The following is a 19,145-nucleotide window of genomic DNA, read 5'->3' on the forward strand; positions in this document are numbered from 1 at the left end:
GCAGCACAAAAATTGACCAGACCCATGCAGCTTAAAACCGTAATAGATGATTCCCAATCTAGACAAGGCTGCTTCTTACAAGATCCCACCTAACATTCACAGACTCCTAGCTCTAGGAGTAAATAGTTCTGGAAAATCTACATGTCTTGTATAAGTTCCTTTCCCAATCTTTGCAGATAATCAGAGTCACTAGCTGTCAACCAGAAAGCAGCTTGGTGTCTCTCTTCCTGTCTTCTCACTTTCAGCTGAGTATGGAATAGGAGGGAAGAAATATCAGTTTTTGTTTGGTACAATCAGTGAATTCCCTAAATCCCTCAAGACTTCATGCAGCCCTGTCTCTTCCTGCCTAGGTACTGCATAGTCTGCTCTAGCCCCTCATTCATATACTCAGAGTCACTCTTCTGGCTCTGGTGAGGACATCCTGTGACATGATGCCTAGAAGGTCTGGAATAATGTTCTCCAGAACTTTTCCAGCCCTATCCAATGGAATTCTTGGGTGGGAAATTGGAGGCATTGGATATTACCTTTAAATGAAGAGATCAAATTAATACATTATTTTTAAAATTAGTGTTTATATTTATTTATTTATTGAACACCTTTCTATCTTTATAGAGTAAAATTTGTGTAGAAAAGAATAAACCCAGAATGGTCTGAAATTCATAGAAAAGGTTAAAGGAGAAATGAGTTTTCTTTATTAGCTATTTCTGTTTTAGAAGACTAGAATGGGAATTTCACTGGTTGTGGGAAGGTAATAAATATTAATAGATGTGAGGATGTAGAATTCCTTGACTTCCATTACATGCTTAGAAAGAACAGAAAAACTGTCAGATGTGAAAGGATTGCAGGATAAAATCTGAATGTTTTAAAATGAGGACAACTTACCATACCAGGTGAGTTTCATTCAAGAGAATGACAGAAGCTGCTTCTCAATGTGAATAAACACTGAGAAGTCATGAAGAGCACACTTGCTTTGAGTCTGGAATGTAGCCATTCTGACTACTGTGAGATGATATCTCACTGTAGTTTTAATTTGTGTTTCTCTGATGATTAGTGATGTTGTACGTTTTTTCATGTGTTTGTTGACTGCTTGTATGTCTTCTTTTGATAAGTGTCTAGTCATGTCCTTTGCCCATTTTTTAAAAATAGGATTATTTGGTTTTCTCTTGTTGATTTAAGTTCCTTATAGAGTCTGGATATTAATCCTTTGTCAGATGCATAGTTTTCAAATATTTTCTCCCATTCTGTAGGTTGTCTGTTTACTCTGTTGATTATTTCTTTTGCTGAGCAGAAGCTTTTAAGCCCCATTTGTCAATTTTCGCTTTTGTTGCATTTGCTTTTGACGTCTTAGTCATAGGCCAATGTCAAGAAGAGATTTTCCTAGGTTTTCTTCTAGCATTTTTATAGTTTGGCATCCTATATTTAAGTCTGTAAACCATCTTGAATTAATTTTTGTATATGGTGGGATATAGGGGTCCAGTTTCATTCTTCTGCATTTGGCTAGCCAGTTATCCCAGCACCATTTATTGAATAGGGTATCATTTCCCTCATTGTTTATTTTTGTCAACTTTGTTAAAGATCAGTTAGATGTAGGTGTGTGACTTTATTTCTGGGTTCTCCATTCTTATCCACTGATTCATGTGTTTATTATTGTACTGGTACAATGCTGTTTTGGTTGCTATATCCTTGTAGAATAGTTTGAAGTTAGGTAATGTGCCTCTGGATTTGTTCTTTTTGCTTTGGATTGCTTGACTATTCGGGCTCTTTTTTGGTTCCATGAGGATTTATTTATTTATTTATTTATTTATTTATTTATTTATTTGAGACAAGGTCTCACTCTATATCACCCAGGCTAGAGTGTAGTGGCATGATCTCGGCTCACTGCAACCTCTGCCTCTGGGTTCAAGCGATTATTCCACCTCAGCCTCTTGAAGTAGCTGGGACTATAGGTGTGTGCCACCATGCCTGGCTAATTTTTGTGTGTTTTGATAGAGATGGGGTTTCACCATATTGGCCAGGCTGCCCTCAAACTTCTGACCTCAAGTGATCCTCCTGCCTCAGCCCCCCAAAGTGCTGGGATTACAGGTGTGAGTCACCATGTCCAGCCCCATAAGAATTTTATAATTTTTTTTTCTAATTCTGTAAAACATGACATTGGTAACTTGATAGTAATTGCATTGAATCTTTAGACTGCTTTGGACAGAATGGTCATTTTAACATTGTTGATTCTTCCAGTCCACAAGCATGGAAAGTTTTCCCATTTGTTTGTGTTGTCTATTATTTCTTTCATCAGTGTTTTGTAGTTCTCCCAGTACAGATCTTTCACCTCCTTGGTGAAATATATTCCTAGGTGTTTTGTTTATTTTGTGTGTGTGTGGGGGGGTGTGTGGCTATTGTAAATGGGATTAAGTTCTTGATTTGGCTGTCAGCTTGAGCATTTTTAGGGTATAGAAATGCTACTGATTTTTGTATGCTGATGTTGTAAACTGAAATTTTACTGAACTTGTTTATCAAGTCTAGGAGTATTTTGGAGGAATCTTTAGGGGTTTCTAGATACAGGATCATGTCTTTGGTGAATAGAGATAATTTTGCCTCCTCTTTTCCTACTTGGATGACTTTCATTTCTCCTGACTGATTGCTGTGGCCAGGATTTCCAGTACTGTGTTGAATAGGAGTGGTGAGAGTAGACATCCTTTTCTTGTTCCAGTTATTAGGGAAAATGCTTCCAATTTTTGCTGGTCAGTATGATATTGGCTATGGGTTTGACACAGATGGCTCTTATTATTTTGAGTTATGTTCCTTTGATGCCTGGTTTGTTGAAGGCGTGTATCATGCAAGGGATATAAGATTTTATTGAATGCTTTCTGCGTCTATGGGATAATCATATGGTTTTTGCTTTTAATTCTATTTATGTGGTGAATAGCGTTTTTAAAATTTGCATATGTTGAACCATCCTTGCATCTTAGGAATAAAGCCCACTTGATCATGATGAATTATCTTTTTGATGTGCTGCTGGATTCAGTTTGCTAGTATTTTGTTGAGAATTTTTGCATCTATGTTCATCAGGGATATTGGCCTGTAGTTTTCTTTTTTATTGTGTCCCTGCCAGATTTTGGTATCAGGATGATACTGGTTTCATAGAATGAGTTAGGAATTCCTCATCCTCAATTTTTGGGAATAGTTTTAGTAAGGTTGGTACCAGCTCTTCTTTGCACATCTGGTAGAATTCAGCTGTAAAATTCTGTCTGGTTCAGGGCTCTTTCAGATTAGTAGAATTTTTATTACTGATTCAATTTCATAACTCATTATTGGTCTGTTCAGGATTTCAATTTCTTCCTGGTTCAATCTTAAGAAGTTGTGTGTTTCCAGGAATTTAACTATTTCCTCTAGGTTTTGTAGCTTGTGCATATAGAGATGCTCATAGTAGTCGCTGAGGATCTTTTGTATTTCTGTGGTATGAGTTGTAATGTCACCTTTGTAATTTCTTATTGTGCTTATTTGGATCCTTTTTTCCAGGTTAATCCAGCTAGCACGTCTATCAATCATGTTTATCCATTCAAATAACCAACTTTTTATTTCATTGATCTTTTGTATTTTTTTTGTGTGGTCTTTATTTCATTTAGTTCTGCTCTGATCTTAATTATTTTTTTCCTTCTCCTAGATTTGGGTTTTGTTTCTTCTTCTTTTTCTAGTTCTTTAGATGTGGTATTAGGTTGTTAATTTGAGATCTTTCTGTCTTTTCAAGGTGGACATTTAGTGCTATAAACTTGTAACACTGCTTTTGCTGTATTCCAGAGTTTTTGGCACATTGTGTCTCTACTTTCATTTGTTTCCATTTTTTAAAATTTCTGCCTTAATTTTATTTTTTACCCAAAAATGATTCTGTTGTTTAGTTTCCATGTATTTGTGTGGTTTTGAGAGTTCCTCTTGGCATTGATTTCTGCTTTTGTTCTGTTGTCTGAGAAGATACTTGATATAATTTCATTTTTTAAAGAAATTTATTGAGACTTGCTTTATGACTGAGTATGTGATCAATCTTAGAGAATGTTCTGTGCACAGAAGAGAAGAATGTATATTCTGTGGTTGTTGGGTAGAGTATTCTATAGACATCTATTAGGTTAATCTGGTCAAGAGTCCAATTTAAGTCCAAAGTTTCTTTGTTAGGTTTCTGCGTCAGTGATCTGTCTAGTGCTGTCGGTGGGATGCTGAAGTCCTTCACTATTGTTGTATGGTTGTCTATTTCTTTGCTTAGGTCTAGTTGTATTTGTTTTATAAATTTGGGTGCTCCAAAGTTAGGTGCATATGTATTTAGGATAATTAAACCTTCTTGTTGAATTGAATGCTTTCTGATTATATAAGCCCTTCTTTGTCTTTTTTTTTTTTTTAACTCTTGTTGGTTTAGTCTGTTTTACTTGATACAAGAATAGCAACTCCTGATCTTTTTTATTTTCCATTTGCATAACAGATCTCTCTATCCCTTTACTTTGAGCCTGTGGGGGCTATAACATGTGAGATAGGTCTCTCTTAAGGGCCACAGAAAGTATTATATGTAATTTTTTTCCAATTTTCCACTCTAAGGCTTTTTTTTTTTTTTTTTTTTTTTTTTTTCTGGAGTCTCACCCTGCCACCCAGGCTGAGTTCAGTGGTGCGATCTTGGCTCACTGCAGCTTCTGTTTCATGGGTTCAAGTGATTCTCCTGCCTCAGCTTCCCGAGTAGCTGGCATTATAGGTGCCCACTACTACACCCGGCTAATTTTTGTATTTTTAATGGAGACGAAGTTTCACCATGTTGGCCAGGCTGGTCTTGAACTCTTGACCTCAAGCGATCCGTCCGCCTTGGCCTCCCAAAGTGCTGGGACTACAGTTGTGAGCCACCACGTTTGGTCTACTCTATGCCTGTTAAGTGGAGCTTTTAGGCCATTCACATTCAAGGTTACTATTCATGTGTGAAGTGTTATTCCTGTCATAGTGTTAAGCTAGCTGCTTTGTAGACCCAATTATGTATTGCTTTATAGGGTCTATGAGCTTTGTAATTACATGTGCTTTTATGGTAGCAAGTACTATCCATGTTTAGAACTCCTTTGAACATTTATTACAGAGCCTGTCTGGTGTTAATGAATTTCCTTAGCATTTCTCTGTCTGGGAAAAACTATTTCTCCTTCATTTATGAAGCTTAGTTTGGCAGAGTATGAAAGTTTGACAGGCCTTTTTTTTTTTTTTTTTTTTCCTTTTAGGTGGCTAAAAATAGGCCTCGGTCTCTTCTGACTTGTAAGATTTCCGTTGAGAAGTTTGTTGTTAGTCTGATGGGATTTCCTTTAGAGACAATTTGGCCCTTTTCTTCAGCTGCCTTGAAGATTTCTTCTTTCACGTTGATCTTGGAAAGTCTGATGACTGTATGCTTTGCAATGGTTATCTTGTATAGTATCTTGCAGAAGTTGTCCGAATTTCTCGTATCTGAATATCAGTCTCTCTAGTATGATTAGGAAAATTCTTTCCTGAATTATTCCTTCAAATATGTTTTCCAGGTTGCTTACTTTTTCTTCTTCTCTCTCAGGAATGCCAATAAGTCATAGGTTTGATCACTTTGCATAATCCCATAATTCTCAAAAGATTTCTTCGGTTTTAAAATTCTTTTTTTTTTCATTTGTGTTGGACTAGGTGAATTTGAAAGACCAACCTTCAAGCTCTGAAATTCATTCTCCTGCTTGTCTAGTCTATTGTTAAAGCTTTCAATGTATTTTGAAATCCCTTTAGTGAATTTTTTCAATTACAGAAGTTCTGTTTTTTTAAATATAGTTTTCTTGTCTTTCATATTCTGTATTGTTTTTCTGGTTTATTTGTAATGGACTTCAACTTTTTCTTGGATCTTGTTGAGTTTCCTTGCAATCTGTATTTTGAATTCTCATCTGTCATTTCAGACATTTCAGTTTGGTTAGGATCCCTTGCTAGAAACGAATGCAGTCCTTTGGAAGTATGTAAATACTCTGGGTACACTGGAGTTCTTTCACTGATTCCTTCTCATCTAAGGAAGCTGTTGCTTCTTATTTTTGAATTTGGTATTGTTTGGATGAGGATTTTAAATTTTTTTATTCTTTTATTTCCTTGATGGTATGACTGTGGCACATGTAGTATATGATTGTTTGGCTTCATTTCTGGGTGCTTTCGGGGGGCCCTAGCTCTGTATGTGTTTCTTGGTTGTAGGTAGCTTCTAAGCACTAGCTTTCTCAGATGCTGCTTGTTGTGGTGATGTATTAGAAGTAAAAGCTAACACACCCTTGTTGGGGGCTGAGGGTGCAGAATTCTCAGGAAGCTTATATCATGGACTAGCACTAAGTCCTTCAGGTAGCATTTTTTTTTTTATTCGGAGGTCCAGTTTAGGATGCAGTCCAGTAGATGGTACTTAAGAGTAAGGGAGGGTAGGTAGGCTGGTGTCCAGTGGAAACACCTGCCCTGACACTTTGGTGGCAAGAGATCATGTTGGGGTGTGCTGAGGCCTCAGGGGAAGGGGCAGAAGTACACTAGCTCCTTCTCCTGAGTAGGCAAGAATGTGATATGCTTCCCTATCATGGCCCTGTCACAGAGCTCACAACCTTCAGTTTATAAAGACTTTGTCCTTTGGTTCCTGGCTGTGGTGCAGCTAAAGTCTGTAGATATGCCACTCTGACAACTACCACTAAAATGGGGTTCAGGGCAGAGTCTCTTCTCCAAGTCCAGGGCAGGCAACTCCATGGCCTGTCTTTCATTGCCAGGGCACTGCAGCTCTGTATAGAGACGTTGAGTTGGGCCTGTCCTTCCTGAAAGCCCAAGCAGCACAGGCTCACTTTCAGCCTGGGTGGTACCACCATGAATAACATGAATAATGTTCTCTCCTAGTGCACACTCACTGGGTCCTGGAGAAAAGAACCACTGCTACGTCTGCAGCCGTATGGAGGGGAGGAAAGGGATGACCCCTACTTTTCCTGCTTTTTCACGCCCATTCCTGAATGTCAGTGCTGCCCCCTTCTGCGATTGGTGTCCTGCCAGTGTTTTCTTTGTCCTTAGGAGGGCTTTGGCAGTCTGTGCTTCCCCCTCGCTTATGGGTGGCCCATGCTCAGCGTTAGCTCTCCAGGGGTCCTACAGCTCCCCAGGGACCTGCCCTGTACTTGCCAAAGTCAGAGTTGGTTGTGGGCATATATTTGCAGATGGGCAATGACTCAAGGGTAGAGAATCCCCAGGCAGGATAGTGCTCCACCCTGGGTACACAACCAGTATGGCAGCCAGTCTCAGTTTGAGTGTGAGGAAAGTGCAGGCATGCCTGCATGTGCTGACCACTCAGTTCTCTGTCCCTGGGAAGTTTTCAAACTGCTACTGATGGTGTTGCCCTATGATGAGGGCAGAGGGTCTCCCCAACAGTTTAACAGGCAGCAGATTGTCAGAGGGGTGAGGGGAACAGAGAAGCACTCCCACCTACCCTGTGGGGCTCCAAGTTCCTTAGGGGTTGATTTCTGCCAGACTCTTGCTGCTTTCCTTTTCTGCTCCCCAGCTACTTCCTGTGGGCACTCCAGCAGGACCTGGCTTTCTTCTCTCTGTTTTCTGTTTGGAATGTGTCCATTCACTGGTAACTTTGATCTTTCTGAGGAGAACTGGTGTCAGATGTCCCTAGTCAGCCATCTTGGAAACCCACCAAATTTCACTCCAGACATTTTACAGATAATCTCATAAATACATTTTATTTGATTGGGATGTTAGTTGACACATATGTGTCCCTTGGTCCTGTTTTATCAGCCAGTGATTGAAAACTGACTGAGTATAAATAATAGGAGTATATAGCTGAAAAAAGATATTTCCCAGGAGACACCCTCCTGAAATTCTTGTTTTAACAGTGGAAATAACTATGTTTGATACAAAGTCCTTTGACATGCCTGAGGGTGAATTAGGTGCTTTGGACAGGGAAGCTGAGGCCAAGGCTTGTGTGGTGGCTCTGCTGCCATCAAGTAGTGAGGGAGATTGGGAAAATCTTTTAGCCTTTCTGGGCCTCCATTTCCTCATCAGGAAGATCAGGTTATTGTTCTAGTTCTCTAGGGTCACTTTCTGCTCAGTTTTCTCTGAGTCTATGAGTGAGTGAGATGTGTATTCAACATACTTCGGACCCTGCAGCAGAGACTGACCTTGGTCCCTATTGCATGTTTCCAGGACCCAGCCCAGCCTGAGTCAATGCCCTTAAAGTGCAAAGCTGAGACACAAAATGGAAGAAAGTCAGCAAGTTTGGAGGATGAAAATAATTTTTTAAAGTCCAAAGTAATAGTGGAACATGTGGTAACCTATGGTGGTGAGAATAAGGACAGATTTCAAGCTGGGTTTGGATAAGTCAGGGGAAAAGAGTGTCTACAGCATCATCAGATTCCTCAAAGAACATCTTGGGCTGAGCAGTTTGTAACTTACTCCACAGTGAACTTGTGCACCATGTGAAGGGGATCCATAAGATAAACTCAGGTCTGATTTATACTGAGGGGAAACACCAAATCCAAGAGGGGAACACCAATTCCATGAAACCTGCCCAAGACCCAGGGGCCTTGACCTTGGGACTGCCCTAGCCGTGGACTCTCCTCAAGTAAGTGTGGGCTTAGCAGGAATAAATGGTGCTTAGAGAAGGGTTGGAGACTCCATTCTTACCTTAAATAGTTCTGTCCTAAGTTGAGGAGGGGCCAGAGTAGGAGAATTCTTGTATCTGAAGCAGCGATACTGATAATGTTCTTCTGTATTTACAGTTGAGAAAGGCTTTACATACAATATCTTATAAATATGTTAAGTGCTGAATTTTCCTTTCCCTGTGTTTAGCACTTGGGTTCAGATATTAATGTCTTCCTGAGGAACTCAAGCCAGTGGGAGGATGAACACAAACAGATAATTTCAACAAATGTGATAGCTCTCCTAAACTGGGAGTGATAGCTCAAAGTATATGCAGGCCAAAAACACTCTTCTATATAAGAGGGTGAACCATTGAGAGGAATTGCTGAGGACAGTCTGTTTCCATCAAGTCTTATCACAGATAACTGGTCCCAGGACATGGACAAAATGGTATAGAGTTCTTTCTATGGAAGAGAAATTGTCCAGCCATTGGACAAATATTACTAAGAACTTCTTTAATTCTTGGCCCTGAACTAGGAACCAGGAATTCCTAGTTTAGATGATCAATAAAACATCTAAACTTTCAAGGGGATCCAGGTGAGTAGTCAATAATGGCCAAATTGCATGAGAAGTGTTCTGACAAAAACATGACTAAAATATGGGGGAGGGGGAATAAGATTAAAAATAGGAAATGGCCTGCAGTCATTGCAATGATAATAAATGAATAATAAGAACAACTTTACACTCTTAATTCAACAATTTAGAAGAAATGGACAAAGTTCTTAAAATCCACAAACTAGTAAACTCAACCAAGATGAAATAGACAATCTGCACAGTCCTATAAACACTGAAAAATTGAATTTGTAATTAAATAACTCCCCACAAAGAAATGGTCATGCCAAGATAGTTTTACTGAAGAATTCTACTAACATTTAAAGAAGAATTAACACTAATTCACACAATCTATTCTGGAAAAATATAAGAAGAGGGAACACTTCCCAACTCATTTTATGAGACTAATGTCATCCTCACACCAAAACCAGGCAAAGACAGCACAAAAGAAAACTATAGACCAATATCCCACATAAATTTAGATGCAAAAATCATCAACAAAATATTAGCAAGTCAAATCCGGCAATGTACAAAAAAAAATACCATCACAAAGCAGGATTTATTCCAAGTGTGCAAAGTTTGTTCAACATTCCAAAATTAATCAGTGTACTCCATCATATCAACAAACTAAAAAGAAAAAGGAGATGATTATACCACTTGAGGCAGAAAAAGCACTGGCAACATCTAATACTCCTTCATGAATAAAACGCCCAGATTGCTTACACAATCCCTCTTCCATGATTTCTTTTTTTTTTTTTTTGAGACGGAGTCTCGTTCTGTTGCCCAGGCTGGAGTGCAGTGGCCGGATGTCAGCTCACTGCAAGCTCTGGCTCCTGGGTTTACGCCATTCTCCTGCCTCAGCCTCCCAAGTAGCTGGGACTACAGGCGTCCGCCACCTCGCCCGGCTGGTTTTTTGTGTTTTTTTAGTAGAGATGGGGTTTCACCGTGTTAGCCAGGATGGTCTCGATCTCCTGACCTCGTGATCCGCCTGTCTCGGCCTCCTAAAGTGCTGGGATTACAGGCTTGAGCCACCGCGCCCGGCCTCTAGATACTCTTTTTCAGTATCCTCCAGGAAATTGGTAGGGAGAGGCATTGGTGGTTCAGTGGTAGAATTCTCACCTCCCACGCGGGAGGCTCGGGTTCAATTCCCGGCCAATGCAAGCAGCTTGCCTTCTTCACTTCTTCCCTGCAAAATTATAATCCATAAGCAAATAGTGCATTTAGGGGCTTGGCCACCACAAAGTAAGCTGCCAACACTCGTCAAAGTAGCGGCAAAAGACATTCAGGAGACTAACCCAGGACCCGTGCAGTTGTTGGACTCAACAAACGGCTTAGCAAAGTGGCAAGCACGAAGTGCTTCAGCAGGAGAATGGCTGAGGCAGGAGAATGGCGTTTCTGGTGAGTCACTGCAGTTTTGATATTGGTACCTGTTACTTTCTTTTTTTTTTTTTTTTTTTTTTTTGAGACGGAGTCTCGCTCTGTCGCCCAGGCTGGAGTGCAGTGGCCGGATCTCAGCTCACTGCAAGCTCCGCCTCCCGGGTTCGGGCCATTCTCCTGTCTCAGCCTCCTGAGTAGCTGGGACTACAGGCGCCCGCCACCTCGCCCGGCTAGTTTTTTGTAGTTTTAGTAGAGACGGGGTTTCACCGTGTTAGCCAGGATGGTCTCGATCTCCTGACCTAGTGATCCGCCCGTCTCGGCCTCCCAAAGTGCTGGGATTACAGGCTTGAGCCACCGCGGCCGGCGGTACCTGTTACTTTCATCTATTCTCTGGGCAGATCCCTGCAAACCATCAGGTTCCTGATTCGCGTGCTGGACCTTGGGCTTACCGCTGAGCCACTATGGAGAGCATCAAGAAATGAAACTCCAGGAAGGAGAGAAGCTGCGGGCGGGGCAGTCTCCTCAAAGGTCCAAGAGGCCTCGGCGGCCCAAAGAAAGGGGAGATGTGTGGGGAAGAATCTGCGTGGAGATGAGAGGAGCGGCGGAGACTAGTCCTTGAGCAGAGGTGGCCAAGTGGACCCTCGGGGCTGTACCCCAGACACCGTGGACCGAATTTGCTAACATCGTCAGCCACCGCGGCCTCCGCGTGTTTTGTGGGCCCATCGGTGTTCTGCGAGGGATTCCGTGTGTCTGGCAATGTGTGTCAACAGGTGTTGGCCTGAAATTTGGCCGGGCACGGTGGCTCACGCCTGTAATCCCAGCACTTTGTGAGGCCGAGGCGGATGGATCGCTTGAGGTCAAGAGTTCAAGACCATCCTGGCTAACATGGTGAAATTCCGTCTCTACTAAAAATACAAAAATTAGCCGAATGTGGTGGCATGCACCTGCTATTCCAGCTACTTGGGAGGTTGAGGCAGGAGAATCGCTTGAACCCGGGAGGCGGAGGTTGCGGTGAGCCAAGATCGAGCTGCTGCACTCCAGCCTGGACAACACATCGACTCCGAAAGAAAAAAAAAGGAGTGAAAGAAGGCAGAGGTGTAGATGGGACAACAAGATCTCCCAGGAGGCTTCTTGTAGAGGCAGTGGCCGGATCCTGAGAAATGAGATTTTTTTAAATTATGTAGCAGAGTGGGGAGAGAGTAACGGAGAAGCACGTGAAAGAGAGAAAAGCAATCTGCAGACGTCCAAGAATAAAGCATAGAAAATAGTGAGTGTTTTTACATTAAAAAAAAAATATATATATATATATATATATATATATATATGAAGTACAATGGTTGTCAGCAGGCTCTGTGGTCATGTAGTGGTTAATACTTCTAGTTGTGGTTGCTGCAACCTGGGTTCTAATCTGAGTCACAGCAGTGTTTTGTATCCTGCGATTGTGGCTAATAGACTTGTCATTTGCTTCGCCTTTAATCCTAGCAGCCTCCAGAGAGCAGAGTAAACCGCTGGCCCAGAAGGGCACCAGCTTCTGGAGTTTAGCCCACAGTGCATAAACTAGGGGCGGCCTGGCCAAAAGGAAAACTTGGACATGCTCTTAGTTTCACAATTGAGCAGAAAAAAATCCCGTAGGTGAAGATGCTGCCTCTCAAGGACCCTTTGTCTGTAGCTTCCACTGATGAAATAATGCGGTTATAGTCTTTCTGGAAGAGAAAACAGCTGTATCAGTGGGATTTTTAAAAAACACAAAATGAGAACGAGCTTTTAGTGAGTTTACAATAAAATCTAAACCAGTTGTCATGGTCGACACCGGCTTGCCTCCATTCCCCATCTGCTGATTTTTATGAGAGCATAAAAATTCTCATAAAATGAGATTGTGCAGGGCACAATGGCTTTAGTGCACCTCTGCTGTTAAGACTATTATTACTATTATTAGTACTTTTGAGACGTAGTCTTGTTCTGTCACCCAGGCTGGAATGTCGTGGCTCAATCTCGGCTCACTGCAACCTCCATCTCCCGGGTTCAAGGAATAAGAACAGTAAATAAACTACAGTTCACATAAAGTGCACAAATTTTTAGTGCAATTTAATTTTGATAAATGTAATCACCACCCAGCTCAAGTTATAGAAAATTGCCATCATCTGAGAAAGGCCTGTTAGAGCCCCTTTCCAGGCAATTCTCACCCTGTGTCCTCTTAATCACTATTCTGATGTCTATTCCCATAGGTTACAATCGCCTGTTCTTAAAGTTCACATGAGTGAATGGACATATCTTTTGTATCTGGCCTTTTTTCTGCAGTTATGTTCATTATACTCATGAGATACATCCACGTAGTTCATGGATCACTTCTCAATTGTGGTGTTACTGAATTCTTGTGATGAATATTCTTATAACAGTTTTTGTGCACTTGAGATTCATGGAAGTACTTCAGTTGCTGGGTCATGACCTGAGTATAAGTTTGACATTGGTATAAATTGCCAGTCTTCTAGAATGTTTTTTCACCAGCAATGACAGTTGAAGTGGCACCAAATTCTTGTCGGCATTTGGTGTACTAACTTTTTAAAATGTAGCTGTGCTCTCAGACCAAACTGGCCAACATGGCAAAACCTCGTTTCTACTAAAAATACAAAAATTAGCCGGGCATAGTGGCATGCACCTGTACTCCCAGCTACTCAGGAGGGGGAGGTTGCAGAGAGCCAAGATCGCACCGTTGCACTCCAGCTTGGGTGACAGAGTGAGACCCTGTCTCAGAAAATTAAAAAAGTAACCATACACTGATGAGTGGTTAGTGATGTCTCCGTGTAGAATTAATTTGTACTTGCCTAATGAGCAATACTATGAAGCATATTTTCTTATGGCTTCCAACATATAAGAAATTATCCTTTTCAAAGGCCTATTTGGATATTTTGCCCGATTTTATTTGGCTTAGCTCTATATTACTGATTTATGAAAGTTCTCTTATATATTCAGGAATTGAGTCATTTTTCAAATAAATAAATTGCAAATGACTTTTCCCAGTCAGTGACTGGACTGACAACTGAAAGCTGTCAAGTGAAAAATCACACAATTTATAAATTTAGAAAGAAAGAAGATTTTATTTTTTATAAAGGGTTACAGCCTGCAAGGTGGCCATTTTGACAGACTGGGAGCATACCCACCTGCTGAAACCTGAAAAGTAGGTTTCCAGGGAGGGGAGGGGGGAACAGGGATTTATGTTGATCTGGTTGGCCACATATACATATTCAACAGGGAATAGGAGGAGCTCTGAATATTCGTGAAGGGATCCTGCTGCATGCATGCTGAGTAAACATGCCTGTTACATGCAACCGATGTTCACTTTGGGGTGGAGACAACATTTCAATACGTTATAATAATTAGGCCTTATGCTTCAATAGGTGAAGCAGGGACACAATGGCAATCAGGTGCACAGCCTCTGTAAACTGTCCAGAACCAGTTCACAATCAGTGGTCTCTTATCAAGAGAAAGTTACTGAAATCAGTCTCTTGTCCAATCAAAACTGTCGTTATGGCTTGTGTAGGGAGGGCTCAGCCAGTTTATGGTAATGGGTCAGCTGCAAGTGCTTCAGCATTGATTATCTCAAGGCCAGTGCTTGTTTAGCTAGAGGAAAAAAAGGAAGAAGAAAAAAACCTGTGGCAATTAGAACATAGTTTATTCTTTAAGTTGAGGGGTGCACAACTTAACTTTGCCTCGTATGGTCTTAGGTCTTGTTTATAATATAGTATCTTACTATGGTAAGGAGTCTGTTCTGTCAGTCTTATGATCTTTATTTTAACAATAATGCTGGTCAGTTGTGTCTAACCCACAAAAGGGAAAGAGTATAAGGACAGGTGTCTGATCTTCCAAATACTGGTCAGGAACTCAGTATTTAAGACTTCTCTGGGGTCTCCTTGACCAAGAAGGGGTCTGTCCAGTTGGTTGGTGGCTTCGGATTTTAATTTCAGTTCTCAAAATATTTAATTTGATGAAATTTTGCCATTTTTTTCTTTATTTTTAAAGCCTGTTCTATTCTATAAGAAATCTTTCTACTCAGGATAGTGAATGTATTCTTATCTTTCTATGAGTTCCAGAGTTTTAGTTTTAATTTTTAAATCCATGACATCTAAAATTCTACTCCTAACCAAAACATTCTTGGGAGTTACCAAGGACAACTCCAAAAATCTTCCATAAATGGTCCTGAAAGAACTTACTGGAATCCTGGGCTGCAGGGCACAATGGCTTTAGTGCACCTCTGCTGTTAAGACTATTCAGAAATTGTCTTTGTGAACCCATCAGGCTGTTTAAAAATCAGCAATTTAGGGCTTGCATGCAACATGCAGTTATGCAGCAGCTGTAGCGGCCCATAAAGCTTCTCTTCAACTGAAAGAGGCCTGAAACTGCAGGAGGGGCGAGAGGAGCCTCGTTGAGCGAACGCAGCCCTTTGCCTGGCTGGCCCTGGTCAACAGGCTCGGAAGAGGCCGATTTGGAGGACAGAACGAAAGAAAAGACCTAAAGGTTTCGAATCTCATGATGTCAAGATGTTAAAGCCTAAATCCTAAGGTCCGACTGTGAGGGGGAGCGAGGGTGTCTCGAGCTGGATCGATCCTTGAGCCTTCACCTGGAGAGTCCTCTGCACAAGTTCAGAGAGCAGGACAGCTGCGCACCAGTGGTTCTCAACAGGGGGCAGCTTCGCCCTCACACACCTCTCCCATCCCCGCTGAGATACTAGGCCACGACTGGGGGGGGAAGCGGGAGGGAGAATGTTAACCCCCTGGCATGTATCTAGTCAGCGGAGGCGACGGATGTTGCTAAACACCTTACAATCCACCGCGGGAGGGCCCCCCCTCCCCCACCCCATCCCCACCCCATCCCCACCCCATCCCCACCCCGAAGTAGCCATTCCGCGGAGGTGGAGAAACTTGCGTGTAGATCAATGCCCACACACTTGGCCGATGGTAAATCACGAGTTGGTGACCAATTGGATCTTGGATCTGAGGAAAAAACTCCAGCGTCAGAGGGAACTCTCCAAGTTTTGCCCGGAGCAAACGGAAGGGTGGCGTTGCCATCTCCTAAGACGTGAAAATGGCAGGTGTCACAGGTTGCAGGGGAAGGTGGGAGACCAGTTGAGGGCCCCGGAGCCTTCCTGGAAAGAGTTTCCCATGCAGCCCGTTTCGGTTTCCGCATCCGAGTCCTTTATGATCTTGGGGGTGCCGGGGTCTGGGTCCTTTATGATGCAGAGGGTATCCCCGTCTCACCCCGGGCCCCTCCCCGCTCCCGGCTCCTCCTGGCAACCCGGTGCGCGGCTCTGGCCCTGGCGACCCGCGACGGTCTCTCCACTTGCTGCTTCCTCGCAAAGGCGTATCTCTATGCCAGTGGTGAGCTGCGGCGGGGTCGCTGCAACTCGCCCCAGGACTCGGGACTCTGGCCTTGGTGTCCCTCGCGGAGCCCTCGGTGTGTCGCCTGCAGGCTCTTTTTTTTTTTAAGAAAGCAGGGAAGCAACGGCCATGTGAGAGGACTCCAGGAGCAAAGAGCGACCCTCACAAAGCCCAAGTCCTCCCAGAGTACAGGGAAACTGTCGCTTCAGACCGAAGAAAGGAGAGAAAGCACCTTTCCCTATCTCCCTGGTGGTCTAGTGGCTAGGATTCGGCGCTTTCACCGCTGCGGCCCGGGTTCGATTCCCGGTCAGGGAACTGTTTTGCACTGGCCGCCTTCCCGCGGGAATCTTCCTTTATTACACTGTCAGCCGGCCTGCTCCAATGGCCAGATGCAGAACAGCCTCCGCAGCAAGGGGCACACCCGGGCGAAGTAGGGCAAGTCGTGGTGGACCACCTTTCACGACACACTGCTCCTATTTATGTCCGTGTCCGTCATCCGCAGACGCGGCTTTAGAGAGCGACTGAGCGTCTCACTCAGGTGTACACAACAGTGCAGAGATGCCAGCCACCCAATAAGCCCACCCTCTTTGCCGCCGCCGCCACGAGGCGCCTATCTGGCCAGGATGCGAATTAAGAGAGAGGCCACGCCAAGTCGTGGCGTTTGTGAGTGCCCTGGACACGAGTACCGACCAGTCAGCGGAGCCTCCTCACCCCCGTTCGCAGCTAACGTTCGCAGCTTAGGCCTTTGGACGAGGCGACTGGAGGCGATGCCCGCGAGGTTGCGAGGAGGGTGAGCAGCTGGTGAGGTCCCCGTCGGCGGTCCCATTTGCTGATTGAGCGGTAGAGGGAGGCGATGTTCGCTGAGCCAACAAAGACAGCAGGTGGAGTAGGCACAAATGGAAAACTGTTGCCGGTGCCCCAACAGAAGGCAGGTGTGAAAACCAGCACTAGGACGTCGAAGTGATGGTCTCACAGTTAAATCCCACAAAATCTACACTCCACCAACCACTTGCGCACGCTCCCCATTTTCCATTCAGTACTCCCAAGAGGGGTTCGGACGAACGCCGCGTCCACTGTGAGCTCAGGAGAGAGCGGGAGCCAGGGAGGTGAAGTGCACAGACTGGGGCAGAGGCGGCGGGCAGAACCGCGGGGGTGAGAGTGCGCGGTGGCTGCGGGGCGGGAGCCGCTGCTGAAAGTCGGCCTGGGTTGTGGTGTGGGGTGACTGTCGGTGGAATGTTTGGCTGAGAGTGGTTTGGAAGAATGGCGAGGGGCGGCAGTGGGTAGGGTGGTGAACCTGAGCGTCCGGCCAGGGTGAGGAGGCTGTGCTGTCCCTGCAGGGCCTGCGCTCATTCCCACTTACCTGGCAGAGTAGAGACCGTGGTCACGAAGGGAGTTCTCCCAGAGTGAAGCTTCTTCATCGCACTCTAGAGTTGCTGATTCCTGTAATTTCCTCAATGTGAGAAACGGTGTTTGTGCTAGAAGAGGGCTGCCCTCTTTACCTAACGTAACGGGGTTCAAGACTGACATCGCCTCACGCCCAGCCGAAAATGTTTACGTGGCTTCCTTGTCTCTTTTTTTCTGTCCTAAAGTCGCCCCATCCTCACACCCCCTCATTTTTTCCTTCCACACTCGAGAGTATCTCTCCCTCTAATTAAAAGTTCCACCAAATATTTGAAATATCTCAACCAGAAAAACTGCAATAAATACATTATTTCATTCGTGGAAGCTACAGACCAGCTAGGTTGAGAGTTGCTTGATATTTTCTGCTAAACGGTGAGGCATAGGGCACTTCGACGGTTTCTCTTTGGGCCTTTGTTTATGTACTATTGGATTTCCTTCTTTTCCCCTGACCATATGGCACTGTGGGTCCAGCGGTAAACCCTGCTTTCTGGCTTTCTGGCTGCAGATAAAGGCGGCAGCTGGTGCAGGAATTAAAGCAAACCAAAAGACACATGGGTTCGCCCCAGTGGGTCCAAGATAGAGTCTGACTGTACCAGGATTCGGATTAGAACAGAGGTTGCTGCAGGCACAACGCAGAGTACTAACCAGTATAGAATCCCAAAGCACCCCACACCTACTGCCTGTCGTTTTGCTTTCCCACCCCTCTTTATTTATTTATATATGTTTTTTGAGAGACAGAATTTCACTTTGTCGCCCAGGCTGGAGTGCAGGGGCGCGATCTCAGCTCACTGCTAGCTCCGCCTCTCAGGTTCAAGCGATTCTCCTGCCTCAGCCTCCCGAGTAGCTGGGACTACAAGCGTGCGCCACCAGGGCCAGATAATTTTTGTATTTTTAGTAGAGAGGGGCTTCCACCATGTTGGCCCATCTTGTCTCGAACTCCTAACTTCAAGTGAGTGATCCACCCACCTCGGCCTCCCAAACGGCTGGGATTACAGGCATGAGCCACCGCGCCCGGTCCCCCGATTTTTTTTTTTTAATGTAAAAACATTTATGCGATTTTTACCTCTTTATTCTTGGGCAGCTACAGGTTCTTGTGATTTTCTCTCACGTCTTCTCCTCTCCATTCTGATACATGTCCCATCTTCTCTTCATCCAGCCGGCGCCCTCTGCACGGGCATCCTGGGCTGTCCCATTGTCTCGTCCTGGTCTCCCCTGCTTCTCCCTCCTCCTTTTCATCTTTTCCCTTTTGACTCCCTTGCCTCTTTCCCCCTCCCGCCCCACCGACCCGATCTACTGAAGCCGAGTTGAGTGAGGGGAGAGCAAGGGGAGAAGATGATTGCCTGAAGGCAGCGCAAGAAAACAGAGCCATCGGGGCGTTTGGCTTCCCTTAGGCCCTACTAGGCTCAGGCTGGGGTCGCAGATCCAGGCATTTCCAGAGGTACTGGCTTCTGAAGCAGGCGAGGGTCAAGGCAGGTTGAAGGCCATTCGGCTGCCCTTCTGGCTTCAGAGTCATGCAATATACACATTTCTAACGCGCAACAACACGATTAGTCAACCCACCCTCTCCGGTTTTCCAAAGCTTTGTAGTCTGCACACTTGTCCTGCAGAAAGCTAATGGCAATCCCTAGAGTTAGTGATGGCTCAATCTACGTTGAGATGAAAGTGAACGCTTAATCCGTTTCGTTGAACATAAAGAACTGAGGTTGTCTCTGTGGCGCAATCGGTTAGCCTTTTCGGCTATTAACCGGAACGTTGGTGGTTCGAGTCCATCCAGGGACG

The 19,145-nt window shown here is 44.1% G+C and overlaps 2 non-coding genes and 1 pseudogene across 2 annotated transcripts; all 3 read left to right on the forward strand.

The window, feature by feature from the left end:
• Positions 1-10,305: 10,305 nt before the first annotated feature.
• Positions 10,306-10,376, forward strand: TRNAG-CCC (transfer RNA glycine (anticodon CCC)). The gene has a single exon. It is a non-coding gene; the product is annotated as a tRNA-Gly (tRNA).
• Positions 10,377-15,542: 5,166 nt separating this feature from the next.
• Positions 15,543-16,399, forward strand: LOC144337480 (uncharacterized; annotated as a pseudogene).
• A 2,672-nt stretch (positions 16,400-19,071) lies between these two features.
• On the forward strand, positions 19,072-19,145 carry TRNAN-AUU (transfer RNA asparagine (anticodon AUU)). The gene has a single exon. It is a non-coding gene; the product is annotated as a tRNA-Asn (tRNA).

This window comes from Macaca mulatta, chromosome 1, assembly GCF_049350105.2.
Source record: "Macaca mulatta isolate MMU2019108-1 chromosome 1, T2T-MMU8v2.0, whole genome shotgun sequence".
Classification (NCBI taxonomy): Eukaryota; Metazoa; Chordata; class Mammalia; order Primates; family Cercopithecidae; genus Macaca; species Macaca mulatta.